The 12,867-nt window shown below is 39.1% G+C and overlaps 1 pseudogene; it reads right to left on the reverse strand.

The window, feature by feature from the left end:
* Nucleotides 1–2,167: 2,167 nt before the first annotated feature.
* Nucleotides 2,168–3,375, reverse strand: LOC116912878 (annotated as a pseudogene).
* Nucleotides 3,376–12,867: the final 9,492 nt, after the last annotated feature.

The raw sequence follows: 12,867 nt of genomic DNA on the forward strand, positions 1-12,867 counted from the left end.
TAATATCCAATATACAAAGAACTCAGAAAGTTAGAATCCAGAAAATCAAATAACCCTCTTAAAAATGGGATACAGAGCTAAACAAAGAATGCTCAGCTGAGGAATATAGAATGGCTGAGAAGTATCTAAAGCAATATTCAACATCCTTAGTCATCAGGGAAATGCAAATCAAACTGACCCTGAGAGTCCACCTCACACCAGTCAGAATGGCTATGACCAGGGGACAACAGATATTGGTGAGGATGTGGAGAAAGAGGAACACTCCTCCATTGCTAGTAGGATTGCAAACTGGCACAACCACTCTGGAAATCAATCTGGAGGTTCCTCAGAAAATTAGAAATAGTCTACCTGAAGACCCAGCTATCAAAAACTGAAGGGATAGCATGTTGGCAAGGTTGTAGAGCATGGGGGAATACTTTTCCATTGCTTTTAAAAGTGCAAACTTGTATGACCACTTTGGAAATCAGTTTGGTAGTTTCTTGGAAACTTGGAATAGTTCTACCTCAAGAGCCAGATACACCACTCCTATGCAGATACCCAAAAGATGCTCCACCATCCCTCAAAGACACTTGCTCAACTATGTTCATAGCAGCTTTATTTGTAAGAGCCAGAAATTGGACACAACCTAGATGTCCCTAATCTAGACAATGAACAAAGAAAATGTGGTACATCCTCACAATGGAATACTATTCAACTATTAAAAACAAAAACATCGTGAAGCTGAAAGAGAAGGATCAGCAGACCATCCTTAGCAGCACATCAAGGGTAAAAAAAGACCCTCTCAAAAGTAAAATAAAATAAATAAAAGCGATAGAAGAAAGGGATAGAAAGAACCAGGAAGGAGCCTTTGTGTGTGTGTGTGTGTGTGTGTGTGTGTGTGTGTGTGTGTGTGTGTTCATGTGTGTGATTTTGAACGTGAGAAGTAAGTGTTACATCCTCTTTATTTGGATCAAGGGACATTGACAGTTGTCAGTTGCCTGGTGAAGGTGGAAAGTGAACCAGAGACCTCCAAGAGATTAGCAAGCTTTCTTATCTACTACTCCATCTCTCCAGGAAGTTCCTACCCCACTTTTTTCCCCTCTCTTATGTTTTATTTTCACAATACATGTTTATTCTATTTTATAATCAACATGCAATTTTTAAAAAATAAAAAACACTGTGAAAAGTATTCCCAGAAGGAAACACAAAATGGAATTTTAAATAAATAGAACATAATATTATCAATATGTATATAATTGATTAATGTGATACTAATAATAGCAGTATAGATACCATGTGAATATTTGTGTGTGTGCTTTTCTATATGCTAATTGCCTCATTGCTTACTGCAGACACATCACCTTTTGTTTTTCATTACATCTATCATTGTAGTAATTTCATAGTTTTCTCTTTGCCAAACCACATATTGAGTTTTACCTCTATGTAAGGGTATTGGGAGATCTCTAACATATCAGACCTAGTTGCACTTGATTAAGACATGTATATCTCTTTTGAAAGAAATTAATTTTCATAGAATGGGAATTATTTACATGTGATTGGGTTATTACGATTTTTTGAAATTCAAGGCTTTTGCTGTTCTTTATTTTATCTGTAAAAACATAAAAGTTTTTCAAATCCAATCAGCAAGCATTTCGCAGGACAGCTTCTGGGTTTACCAGTTTACATGTCTGTTAATGTAGAAACAGCCCAGGACAGGTTAAATTCACATTCATGTCTGATCCTTCTGCCCTGTGGTCCTAGTTTTGAGTCTGAACAGAGAGATGGGGCATTTTTCCAGTTATTCCCGGACCTCCAGAGAATTTCCGAATAGGGGTGCCCCTCCACTTAGGCCCCACAGCCTTGGCTCAATATTCGTGCCTCAGGCCAGGTTCTTGTCGTCCTGACCTAAGCTGGTCTCAACATTCAGGACTTGCTGGCATCCTGGCCTCCTGGTGTTGTGGTCTGTGTAAGGAGAGCACTTCTGTCTTCTCCTCCACTCTGTCTCTGTACTCACAGATTAAGTTCTTCCAGTCTCACAGCAGATACAACCAACATGCTATGGCGCTCAAGTCATGCCAGCCTTGGCCCATTCTTGTCCTGCACTGTGGGCTCCAAGGGCAGAGACTGTCTGTCTAGCTAAGTCCCCCAGTCTAAGCTGGTATCCTTCAAGTGACACCTCCGCCCATCCCTAAGCACTGGTGTCCACAATGAATTTGTGGAAGATTGTGTCGCCTTTTAGGTAGGCATTCTTGGGTGACTGAAAATTGCTGAGGGGGAAGAAGAACGGGCAGCCGCTGGCCACATTGGTTAAACTCTGAGGCGGATGGAAGGAGCTGAGCTCAGGTCAGGCCAGAAGGCATCAATGGCGTGCTCACGGTTATTCTGGTCAAGTAGCATAAAGGTGACCTTGTTCCGGAAAGGCCAGGGAAGCAGGGCATCATATTCTCCTCTCATGATGACGATGAACAGGGACAGGTGGGTCTTCTTGCCTAAGCCATCCCCATTCAGGTACAAGTGCAGGCACAACTTGTAACCATACTTGGCACTGCAGAAAGTTGCAGAGAAGAGGCTGACAGTCCTGCCATACACTGACTCTTGGCACCGCTTGGTGACGTTGGTGATCTTCCACAGGAAAGTGCCATCAAAGAACGCCCCCTCTATGAGTCGCAGACTGTGCTCATGTTTGCCCAGAACCTGATCTTTTTGAGCCAGGGTCTGCTGTAACTCCACCACTCTCTGCTCCAAGTTAAAGATGTACTCTGGGTCCCACTGACTCTGGAGGATGGAGGCGGCCAGTGCCAGGTGGGAAGCCTCCACTTCCTTGTAATGACAGCAATGATGTTTGCAAACACAGGCAGCTTCTCCTTCAGCTGAGCCAGCAGCTTCTCCTTCAGGAGGTACTGCAGAGCCAGTTCTTCCTGTCTCTCACAGCAAGGTGCCTGTATAACAGTATTTCCTTGTCCCCTGTCACTTCCACAGCTTCCTGAAGCCCCAGCTTTGACAGGTTCTGTTGCAGTGCCATAGGTGCAGAGCCCAGGTTGTAGCCTGGTGTGGATTTCCACTCCTTTAGAACCCCCAGAAGCAGATACATGTGGGAGGAGTTGGAGGTAGCCTCATGCTTTTGCTGAAGAAACAGTCAACCGTGCAAAGGGACACATGATTCCAGCCTCAGCTATATCAGGGAGAACCTTCCCCTGAGTCAGAAGGCTTTCCGGGCTCATAGGCTGGAGGCTGTCTGCTCTGCATTTAGGACAGATCCAATCCTCATCATCTCTCAGGTTTTCAGAAAGACAGGCTGTGCAGCAGAAAGTTCTGGGCTCTGATGGGACTTGGCTGGGAGCAGGGGGGGCAACCAAATTGAAACTTGTTTTCATCAGGGGCTGAGCTGGAGGTCATCTTGGGCTTTCAGGTGACCAGAAGGTCTCTGGGACATTGGGGCTCACCTCTCTGATGGGAATCCCTAGGTTCCAGTTCTCGGTCCTCCGGGTGGCCTCAGGTAAATGTCACTTTCTTTTACTGTCACTTGGCTACCATATGTCACACAATCTTCAGTGTGTCTGAGTTTCACTTTCTGTATCTACTCGCTCTTATCAGGCAGGAGCATCCTTGGGGCAGAGAACCAGGTTGGCAGAAGCCAAGGAAAGTAGGGCCAACTTGTTTATTCTTATGATTCACAGTTCTTCAGCTCTGAATATATAGCATCTCACGGAGATGCTAGAACGATATTGTTTTGTTTTCTAGCCACCATGTTCAACAACCAAATTTATTGTATAATTTTAGACACATGATGTTAACTGATGAGTCTATGAAGTAATTACTGTTATTTGACTATTCTAAAGACATAACATTGTTTTTGAAGACATGATTCTGGAATAGAAGGAATATGACATAAATAAGAATGACCAGGCTTTCTCAAATGTAATATTTTAGAGAGTTGGACATGATTTTAACACCAGCAACAAATAATAGCAAAAATGAATGTTCTCAAGTTTGTTGCTTTAAGGTCTTCAATGTAACATAATATTTAAACATTGTACAATTCTTAGACATCCTTCACTTAAAAGAAAAGGTATACTTAGGTAGTATTTTGAATCTTACCCATTATCCCAGTGAGGAAATGCTGGGACTTGAGGCTCTCAATCACCTGACTCCTCTCTGATGCCATCTGTGTTTATGAGGAAAAGCAGAACTATTTTCAGGCATCACAAGGCGTAAGGTAACTAGGGTAGGAGCAGAGGGTAGCCCCCCACCTTGAGAGAAAGTGAAATGGGAGGAGAAACTTTATGAAGCTGCTGAGGCATGCGGGAGCTTCTGGAATAGAATACAATATCCTTTTTTTACCCTTATGTCTTCTGTTCAAGTGGACTGATGTTACATCTATCTTTCCTAGCCTTACTGTAGCTGACGAGTAGTATCTTTATAGTGCTGTCTTTATAGATTTCAGTTACTGGCCATCAGAATATGCTAAGGGAAATAGTCCAGAAATAAGCAAATCGGATTTTCAATACCATTTATTACAGTATATCACTATAATTATTCTATTGTATCAATCAAAGTTATTGATCTTTGATTGTGCCTAATTTATAAAGTAAATTTTATAAGAGGCATTTGTGGGAAGAAATGTCATGATATATCTGGAATTCAACCCAAATATATTGGAAATCCATGGTATATTGGAATTTAGGCATCATCTGTGATCTTGGAAGTATCCTCTATGGTGAGGTGGAGGAAAACTATACACATCTATATATGTGTATAACATGTTTATAGCTGTTAGTAGCATTGTTGGCATATATGAAATGCACAAACAGAAAATATATGCTTGTACCTATGATTATTAAAAATAGAAAGAGAGATTTCTCAAAAAGGAAGGAAGGAAAGAAAGAGAAAGAAAGAACTGTTTGAGAGTGAATATATGTATTATTAAAATAAAATACAATAAAGACCAAAGAAGTATGTTTTAGAAACTTGGATTATAGCTACTAAGTAAAAAAAAACTCAATTAGAAGCAAGTACTCAGTGCCCCTGAGTCACCAAGGTGGACAGACTGTGAAAGAAAATGCTAATCCACATAAGAGTGAGAAAGTGCCCTTTGTTTTCAAATATCATCCCGACAAATAGGAGATTTGGAAGACAGGGAGAATATCATTGCCAGAGAAGTCAGAATATAATATCAAACAAAATGTCCTTGGTCATAAACTCACATCTTTAAATTTTCCAAATAGACAATAGCAAAGAAAACTGAGTGACTACATACAGGTACAATGACATGAAAAGAAACAAAATACCTTCCTGCCAACCAAAGTCTGGAACTCTGTGTGTGTCTGGTATATTCCCTTTACAAACTGAAAGACAGTGGTGGCACACCTTGCCCCTCCCTTACATGAACAGAGATTTACTATGTATACTGATGTGAGGAGGAACAGATAAGCCTTCTTTTGAAAGTTTACAGATAAATGCCTTGAGAGAAAGAATTTACTTTCAAAAGATACAAAGGAAGGAGTATTATACAAAACCACATAAGAAGAAGAAATGTAGAATACACACACACACACACACACACACACACACATGCATATAAAACTATAATAAAAATATTAGTTAAACTTTTTTTGTTTACAAAAGTTTTCTAATTTATGTTTAGAAGTAACAATTTAAGCCATTTTATATACCTTGTAAAACACAATATACAACTCTGTAGCTCCCTACTCACTCCTGTCTTTCTCTAGAAATCACAGAGCCAACGTGGAGCTAGCCTGTGTGTTTTACTTCTTTGGAGGAATTTCACATAGAGATATGACTCATCTTAGGAGACATAAAACATTCCAGTTCATCTCAGGTAGAGTACTGATGACACACAGAAGAAATGACTCCTTCCAGAAATGGCTTAGTAAACCTTTGAAATTATTGTCCCAAAGGCAGTGTATTTAGTATCCCTGATGAGTCGTGAAAATTACTTTGCTAAAGGAGGAAACTCGAAACTGATCATCTCTCTCTGGTAATTCACTAATTTGAATTGAACATTTCATGAGCTGATTTCCTCTACTTCCTGACCCTTCAGTTACTTCTTGAATCTTGTAAGCATCATTTATGATTCAGTAAATGAAACACATACTTGACATTTGATGAAAACAAGGAAACTGCTTTGGCACCAGAAGGATAGCTAGTTGCTATCACTCTAATTCACCTTCACCTGAATCTAGGTTAGACTTTCTATCTTTCTTCACCATAGAAATTTGAAGAAGTAATCATCCATTTCCAGTCATTGGAAAGCTTCTGGCTAAGCTTAGCTTCCTGGATTCCTCCTCTAAATCCCATGGCAGCTATAGAAGACCTCATAGTTACTTAGTACAACCACACTGCAAGAAAGCCCACGCAGCCCCATAGAGAGGCTCTGTGAAGAAATACAAGGACTCTAATTGCTGTCTGGATGCCTCAGCTCCTAGGCACTTAGCCATCTCAGTGAAATCACCAGTGTTGAGAAAAACATACAAGACTCTACTGGTCAGTCATAATCAAACCTTCCTCCATTAAATGTGAAAATGCAAAATCATTGACTTTTAAAACAGATAACACTTCAGACTTACTTTATAAATAGAAATCTTAAATGGAAATACCTGAAAAGCAACATAAATGTAAAATCAGAATAAATGTACATATATGTGAGCATGTGGGTGTCAAACATAGATATAAGGCAGACTGCAATCTTAAGTAGAAAATATGAGTGATCACAAAAGTAGAAATTAATCAGTAGAGGTATATAACATTCAATTTCCACCACATAATAGGAACATAAATATGAAAGACCTTGAGCACCATGACAGTGAGAGCTAAGTCCTTCATGTTACCTTTTGTGGCAGGCAGCAATTCCTATTTCATATCCATTAAATCATCGGAATAAATAATAAAAGATGTTACCTTTAGGACCTTAAAGAAAGACTGGGATAGTTCACATAACCAGGAATAGTAGTGAACTATATCAGAAATGTCTAGACAAGTGGAATGGTGGGACTATCATACAATACAGAAGAAAGGACTCGTGGAGAATGATCTGAGAAGCCCCAGAAGAGAAGCAGTAGGAAGGGACAGGATGGGGAATGTGGGGGTGGAGGAAAGTGATGGTCATGGTCATCTGTGGCATAAAGCAGCCTGAAAAGATTTCAGAGTTCAAAGCATCAAAAATATGATTTTTTGATAAATACTGTGTCATAGCAAGACATTTTTCTGGAATATGACTCCCAAAGAGGCCCTGGTGAAATACTTGCCAATCATTTTGAACAATAAAATTCTAAGAATAAGTTTCAAGCTGCAACACAATAGTGTCAGTTCAAACCAGGGAAGGTGATTAGCATATGAATTTAGTGACTGAGTGGATATTCGCAATTTAGATATCAAACCAGAAGCACGAAAGATTCTCAAGTTCTTTACAAATACACAGGTCCAGACTGTGGGCTAATTCATAGGAACATAACATGGCTACACTAGAACTCTTATTATGAAATGGTTAACATGTCATGGAAAAGCTAAGGCATCCCACCAGTGGGCCACATGCTAATAACGCTGGCGGTAATGTATCTGCATACAACATTCTCCTTCCAGGGAAGTGTGAGCATTGCTGTAGAAACAACAATAAATTGAGAGCTTTATTTATGAGTAGGAGTGTGCTGTAGATTTCAGTGAGAGCCCTCTATCCACAGTGGCGTTTCTGCAGTTGTGCTTTCTATATTAAGCCACTCGTGTAATGAGGAATGCAGCAGTAATTAAATCACTGGAGTGTCAGTCTCCTCTCTCTGCAGCCTTGCTCTCGGGGCAGCCTAGCAGGAAAATCTGCACTGAAGCTGCAGACTGCTTAATGTTATTTGTCCTCCCAGCACCATCACTTGAAGCATCGAGGACTATTATTTAAGTCACTTTGTATTTTCTTAATAAATGAAACATACTCATTATCACATTGAAAAACTAGAGAATAGAGCAAGTGAGCCAGCCTAGCGCTCTGATATTTCAAATGGCAGCAGAAGCAGGCAGCCTAATTTTCATCAGCACAGATACTGTCACCGTGTGTGGATGAGAGACAGACAGCTCAGCAATTTTAAATTAAGTGTATTGATATGCAAGTGTCCCTTTAAAACCATATCTAGGAGGTCTACAAAAATCCCAGCTGACAATTCCAACAGTTTCTTCTAAAATGAGAAGCAATCATATAGAAAGGAAATATATCAGTGCAATTGATTCTATTACGATAAGTACAGATTCGGTCAGTTCCAAAGGGAAAATGCCTACAGAAAAAATAAGAAATTAATCACATTCATTTTAAAATTCACCCTAAACACACACACACACACACACACACACACACACAACAACAACAACAACAACAATCATTTATTTGGAGGAAAGACTGTCCATGCCTCGAAAGGACTTTAAAATAGTTTGTTATTTTCAGGGAATCTTTAAAAAGGCTTCCTTCTTATTGTTTCTTTTATTCTTTCTGAATGACATAACGAGCATTTTCATCTTACAATTCTGTTCTGGATTTATAAATCCTGGGCTTGATAATTCATAACATTCAAGCAACTCAGAGTGATTAAAGCTCTTAATGTATCACGTATTTTATATACAGCACACAGGTTTGCACGGACACATAATTACCACGTGCATCCACACACGCATGCCTGTACTTATAAGACTACCTGAAAAGTTTTAAATGTGTATATTATGTTGTTTCCCACTATTGCTGTTTTAACTCCGGGTGCCTGGCCTGTCATGTCATTTACCTCCTTCCCAGTCTTCTTTGGCCTTTGTTTTCCTGTTTCTTTTCCTTTTTATTAGAAGGAATGAGAATGGCACACAGCTGTCCTCTAGGCTCCTTTTATTGTTGTTTTGAAAATTCTCTTTTTCCTGCAGCGAAGGCAGTACTTATTAATCTTTTCCCCATCTTGGTCTCGGTGGTTTTCTTTCTCTCCTGCTCTGCCCATTGGAAACCTGTAGGTGGTGAAAAATTATTTCTTTCTTCTAGGTGTCTGTGCTCCACTGGGAATTAGCAAAAGTCCTAGGTTTTTATGCTGATCTCCCCTATACAAAGGGAGGGGGATACATCAGTGAAACCAACTTTGCTCTGAAGAGCCAGTACATGTGAAGGCATCTTTCAAATTCTAGGTCAGCAGTAGGTGCCCAGAAAAACCTTCTCTGTAAAGAAGCCTGTGTTTTGCCTAATTATTCTGAGTCTCAAGAAAAAAGCAACTGTCAGACTCCTTGTATGAAGACTTGCATTTAATGAGTTTCATTCGGATATTTCTACCTACATTTTCACTTTTCCTGGACTGTTTCTGTTGTCTAGACAGGGCTTTCTTTCTTTTCTTTCTGATTTAAGATTTTCCAACATTGCCTGTTTGGTAAAAACCTGGGTATAAAGGCCATTCTCTACCACTAAGACAATTCCACGGCCAGTTTGAATGCAAAATGGCCATCCCTGATGCCAGCAAAGTGGATCTCTTTATTTCCTGACTTGAATTTTGAATGATGACACCTATGATAAAAGAGGAAATGTCACGAGCAGTTCTGTGAGCAGTGACTGTAGAAGTGGACCAAGGCTGCCAGGACTGAGCAGGATAGAGCATGATGTGAGCCCCAGTTCTTGTATTTACTGACTGTGGGTGCTGGTTAAATCATTAATGGGTTTTCGAATTCAGTTCTGTCTCATGAAACATGAAAAAGTAACAATTCTTATAGCCTATGAAGTTTCACTACAGCCCTGGCATTTAATGAGCACTCCAAATAAGGATCATTGTTTCATAGTTATCATTAGCCTCTCCAGAGTGCTATAATTAATTAGAAAAATATGGTGTGTTTGTCAGGGCTTGCTATGTGAATGTCAGCAAGTTTGAGAAGCCTCATAGATAGAAGACTGGACCAAGATCAGAGAGTGTGAGTTGGAATAAAATTTTGTATCTCTTTTGTCCTTCTCAGATGGTTTTTAGTAGGATTTAGATACAATAATAGCTTACACAATTTTATTATTATTATTATTATTACTATTATTATTATTATGTCAATCAACTGTTATACATTAATCATTCTATTGACTTATCAACTGTTTTATCCCTACAAAATGACTATGCCAACAATAAGTTTGCTATAATATAAAAATGAATTAATTTTTAAGAAGTTAAAATATTCCACATAACAAATTATTTACATAGTCAATTAAGTGTTTTGACTAGGAGTGTTGCATCCTAATTTTATACCAGTGTACATGCCACTGCAGTTAAATGGGCAAATACCTGTAAGCATCTACATTGAAGCTCACTAGTTAAAATCAAACAATTAGCTGTCTGGGACTAAATGAATTCTAAGCATTCTTTTCAATCATGACATCACTAATTTTCTTCTCTTAATCATTATTATATATGTTCGAATATTGCTGACTAAATGAATGTGTTCAGAAATAGATATGGTTTCTAGAACCCTCATAAGTGTGCATATGTATGAGACATTTAATAATGCCTTCTAAGAATAAGATAAGTAATTTGATCTGACATACTAAGGAGATCACATTTATAGTGACAACATTTATGTGATCATTCTATTGCTTTCCATGTTTCTGTCCATCTCTCAACATCTCCTAGCAGTTCATCAACATTATAGGCAAATACCAATGCTTGGTTTATTCTAGTTTGCTGCTTTTCTTATAGTTGAATAAAAAGTTCAATAGAGGACATGGCCAAGCAGATAAACTCTTTGTTTTCCAGTTCGTAAGTAGACATCTATTACAATCAAGGAAATGCTGTCTTCAAAACATGCTCTCCATGAGCCACATATAAACAATACAGCCTGCTGCTGAGTAACTCTACAGTGGAAGTGTTTTGTGCTTCAGAAAACATTCTTGTGATTTCATGGAAAGGTAAGATTAAAAGTACACTGAAGATGACTGGGCAAATAAAAACACTGTCGAAGAACTCCAGGTCATGACCAACATGTGTTAACACTGGCAATAAGATGATGGACATACAGAAACATAGAACGAGGTTCTATTTCCATTACTCAGAACTCAATCAAGTAGTACTTTTATGCATTCCGAGTATAATTTCTGGTTGCCCTGAGATAATGAATAATTGTTCCTGTAATTCAAGGCTCTTATAGATCAGTTATAGCAGGATTCCTGTGTCCAAAGTGTGTGTGGTACCTTCAGCAATAATAAAGAAAGGAAGAATTTTTACAAATTACAGGTTTCCAAAGGGACAAACAATTAGTTTGCAGGAGAGAAAGAAAACCACTGAGATGAGAGGGGAAAATAGTGGTTCCATAATTAAACTGATTTAAACTGGGAAAATGATTTTTAATTTATCAATATTAATTCTCTAAACCCTCCACAGTGCATCACTGCTTCAAGGACACAGGACAGAAAGAAAGGGGAGATGAAGAAAAGGAGGAAGAAAGATGTCACAAGAGGCACGTCAGTCTGGAAATACTCTCGAAAAGCAGGTTCAACAGGGAGCTTGTGACTTCCTGATGCTAGGAAGCTTATAGTTGCTGAAAACTCTGCTTATTTCATTCTCGTTACTCAGACAAGGGCATGTACTAGATGCTCCCAATAAGCTTCCTTGGGGGATTTTCTTTTAAAATTTAACCCCAGTTGCTACTGACATATTTCTCAGAATTGTGGTGAACATCATAGACTTAGAAGTGAGGTAAAATCTTTTTTTCATGTTTTGTTCCATCACTTCATGCTGGTAAATGGTTGGCCTTCCCTTGGTTTGTTTCTTCATCTGTGTATAGACTGAAAAAAGGTACTTTCACAAGTTTGCTCATTTGTTTACTTCACAAACTTCATTCATCGACTCATTATTCTATATATCTTTGAGAAACAAGAAGGAGATCGGGGGGGCATTCTCTGACCACAAACATACACTACAGAGGTCACATAACACAGGGTTCAAAGCATGCATATGTAATGCTAATAACAAACACCTGCCACATCAGACACTGACTAGGAGATATTATAATCATTAGACTGAGATTCTACTTCTGACTCAAACATACTGTTTGCTGCACTTGCATATTCTGTGATCAGGAAATGGATGGACATTTTCTGTGGACTACCTTGATGATTCTAGCGATTATATGAGAGAGTAATAAACACATACAGTTTGTGCAGTTGAGGAAAATGAAATTAAGAAGAGATAAACAACTTAACAATGTGTCTTCAGGAATACATGGTAGAGGCTGTCTTGAGCATAGGATACCTCACGTCCAAGATGCACCTCATACCCACCACACTTCAAATATCCTCCTTCACAGCAATTTTAACTTGATGGAGGACTTGAATGTTTGCTATAACTGAGACTCTCTGGACAATGTAGAACTTTGCTGTGTTTGGAATAAATAAAAGCAAAAAGAGTTAGTGAGCATAAGAATGGTTGTACTTCAGCAAATACATAGGCTAATACCAGCAACAAACCACTGAACTGAGAACGGGAATCCCGTTGAAGGTTCAGATAAAGGACTGAAAGAGCTGAAGGGGCTTAAGACCCTATATGAACAACAATGCCAACCAATCAGCGCTTCCAGGGACTAAGCCACTACCCAAAGACTATACATGGACTGACCCTGGGCTCCAACCTCATAGGTAGTAATGAATAGCCTAGTAAGAGCACCAGTGGAAGGGGAAGCCCTTGGTCCTGCCAAGACTGAACCCCCAGTGAAGGTGATTGTTGGGGAGACGACGATAATGGGGGGAGGATGGGGAGGGGAACACCCATATCGAAGGGGAAGGGGAGGGGTTGGGCGATGTTGGTTCGGAAACCGGGAAGGGGAATAACAAACGAAATGTAAATAAGAAATACTCAAGTTAATAAAGATAATAAATAAATAAATAAATAAATAAATAAA

The sequence above is a fragment of the Rattus rattus genome, chromosome 11 (assembly GCF_011064425.1).
Source record: "Rattus rattus isolate New Zealand chromosome 11, Rrattus_CSIRO_v1, whole genome shotgun sequence".
NCBI lineage: Eukaryota > Metazoa > Chordata > Mammalia > Rodentia > Muridae > Rattus > Rattus rattus.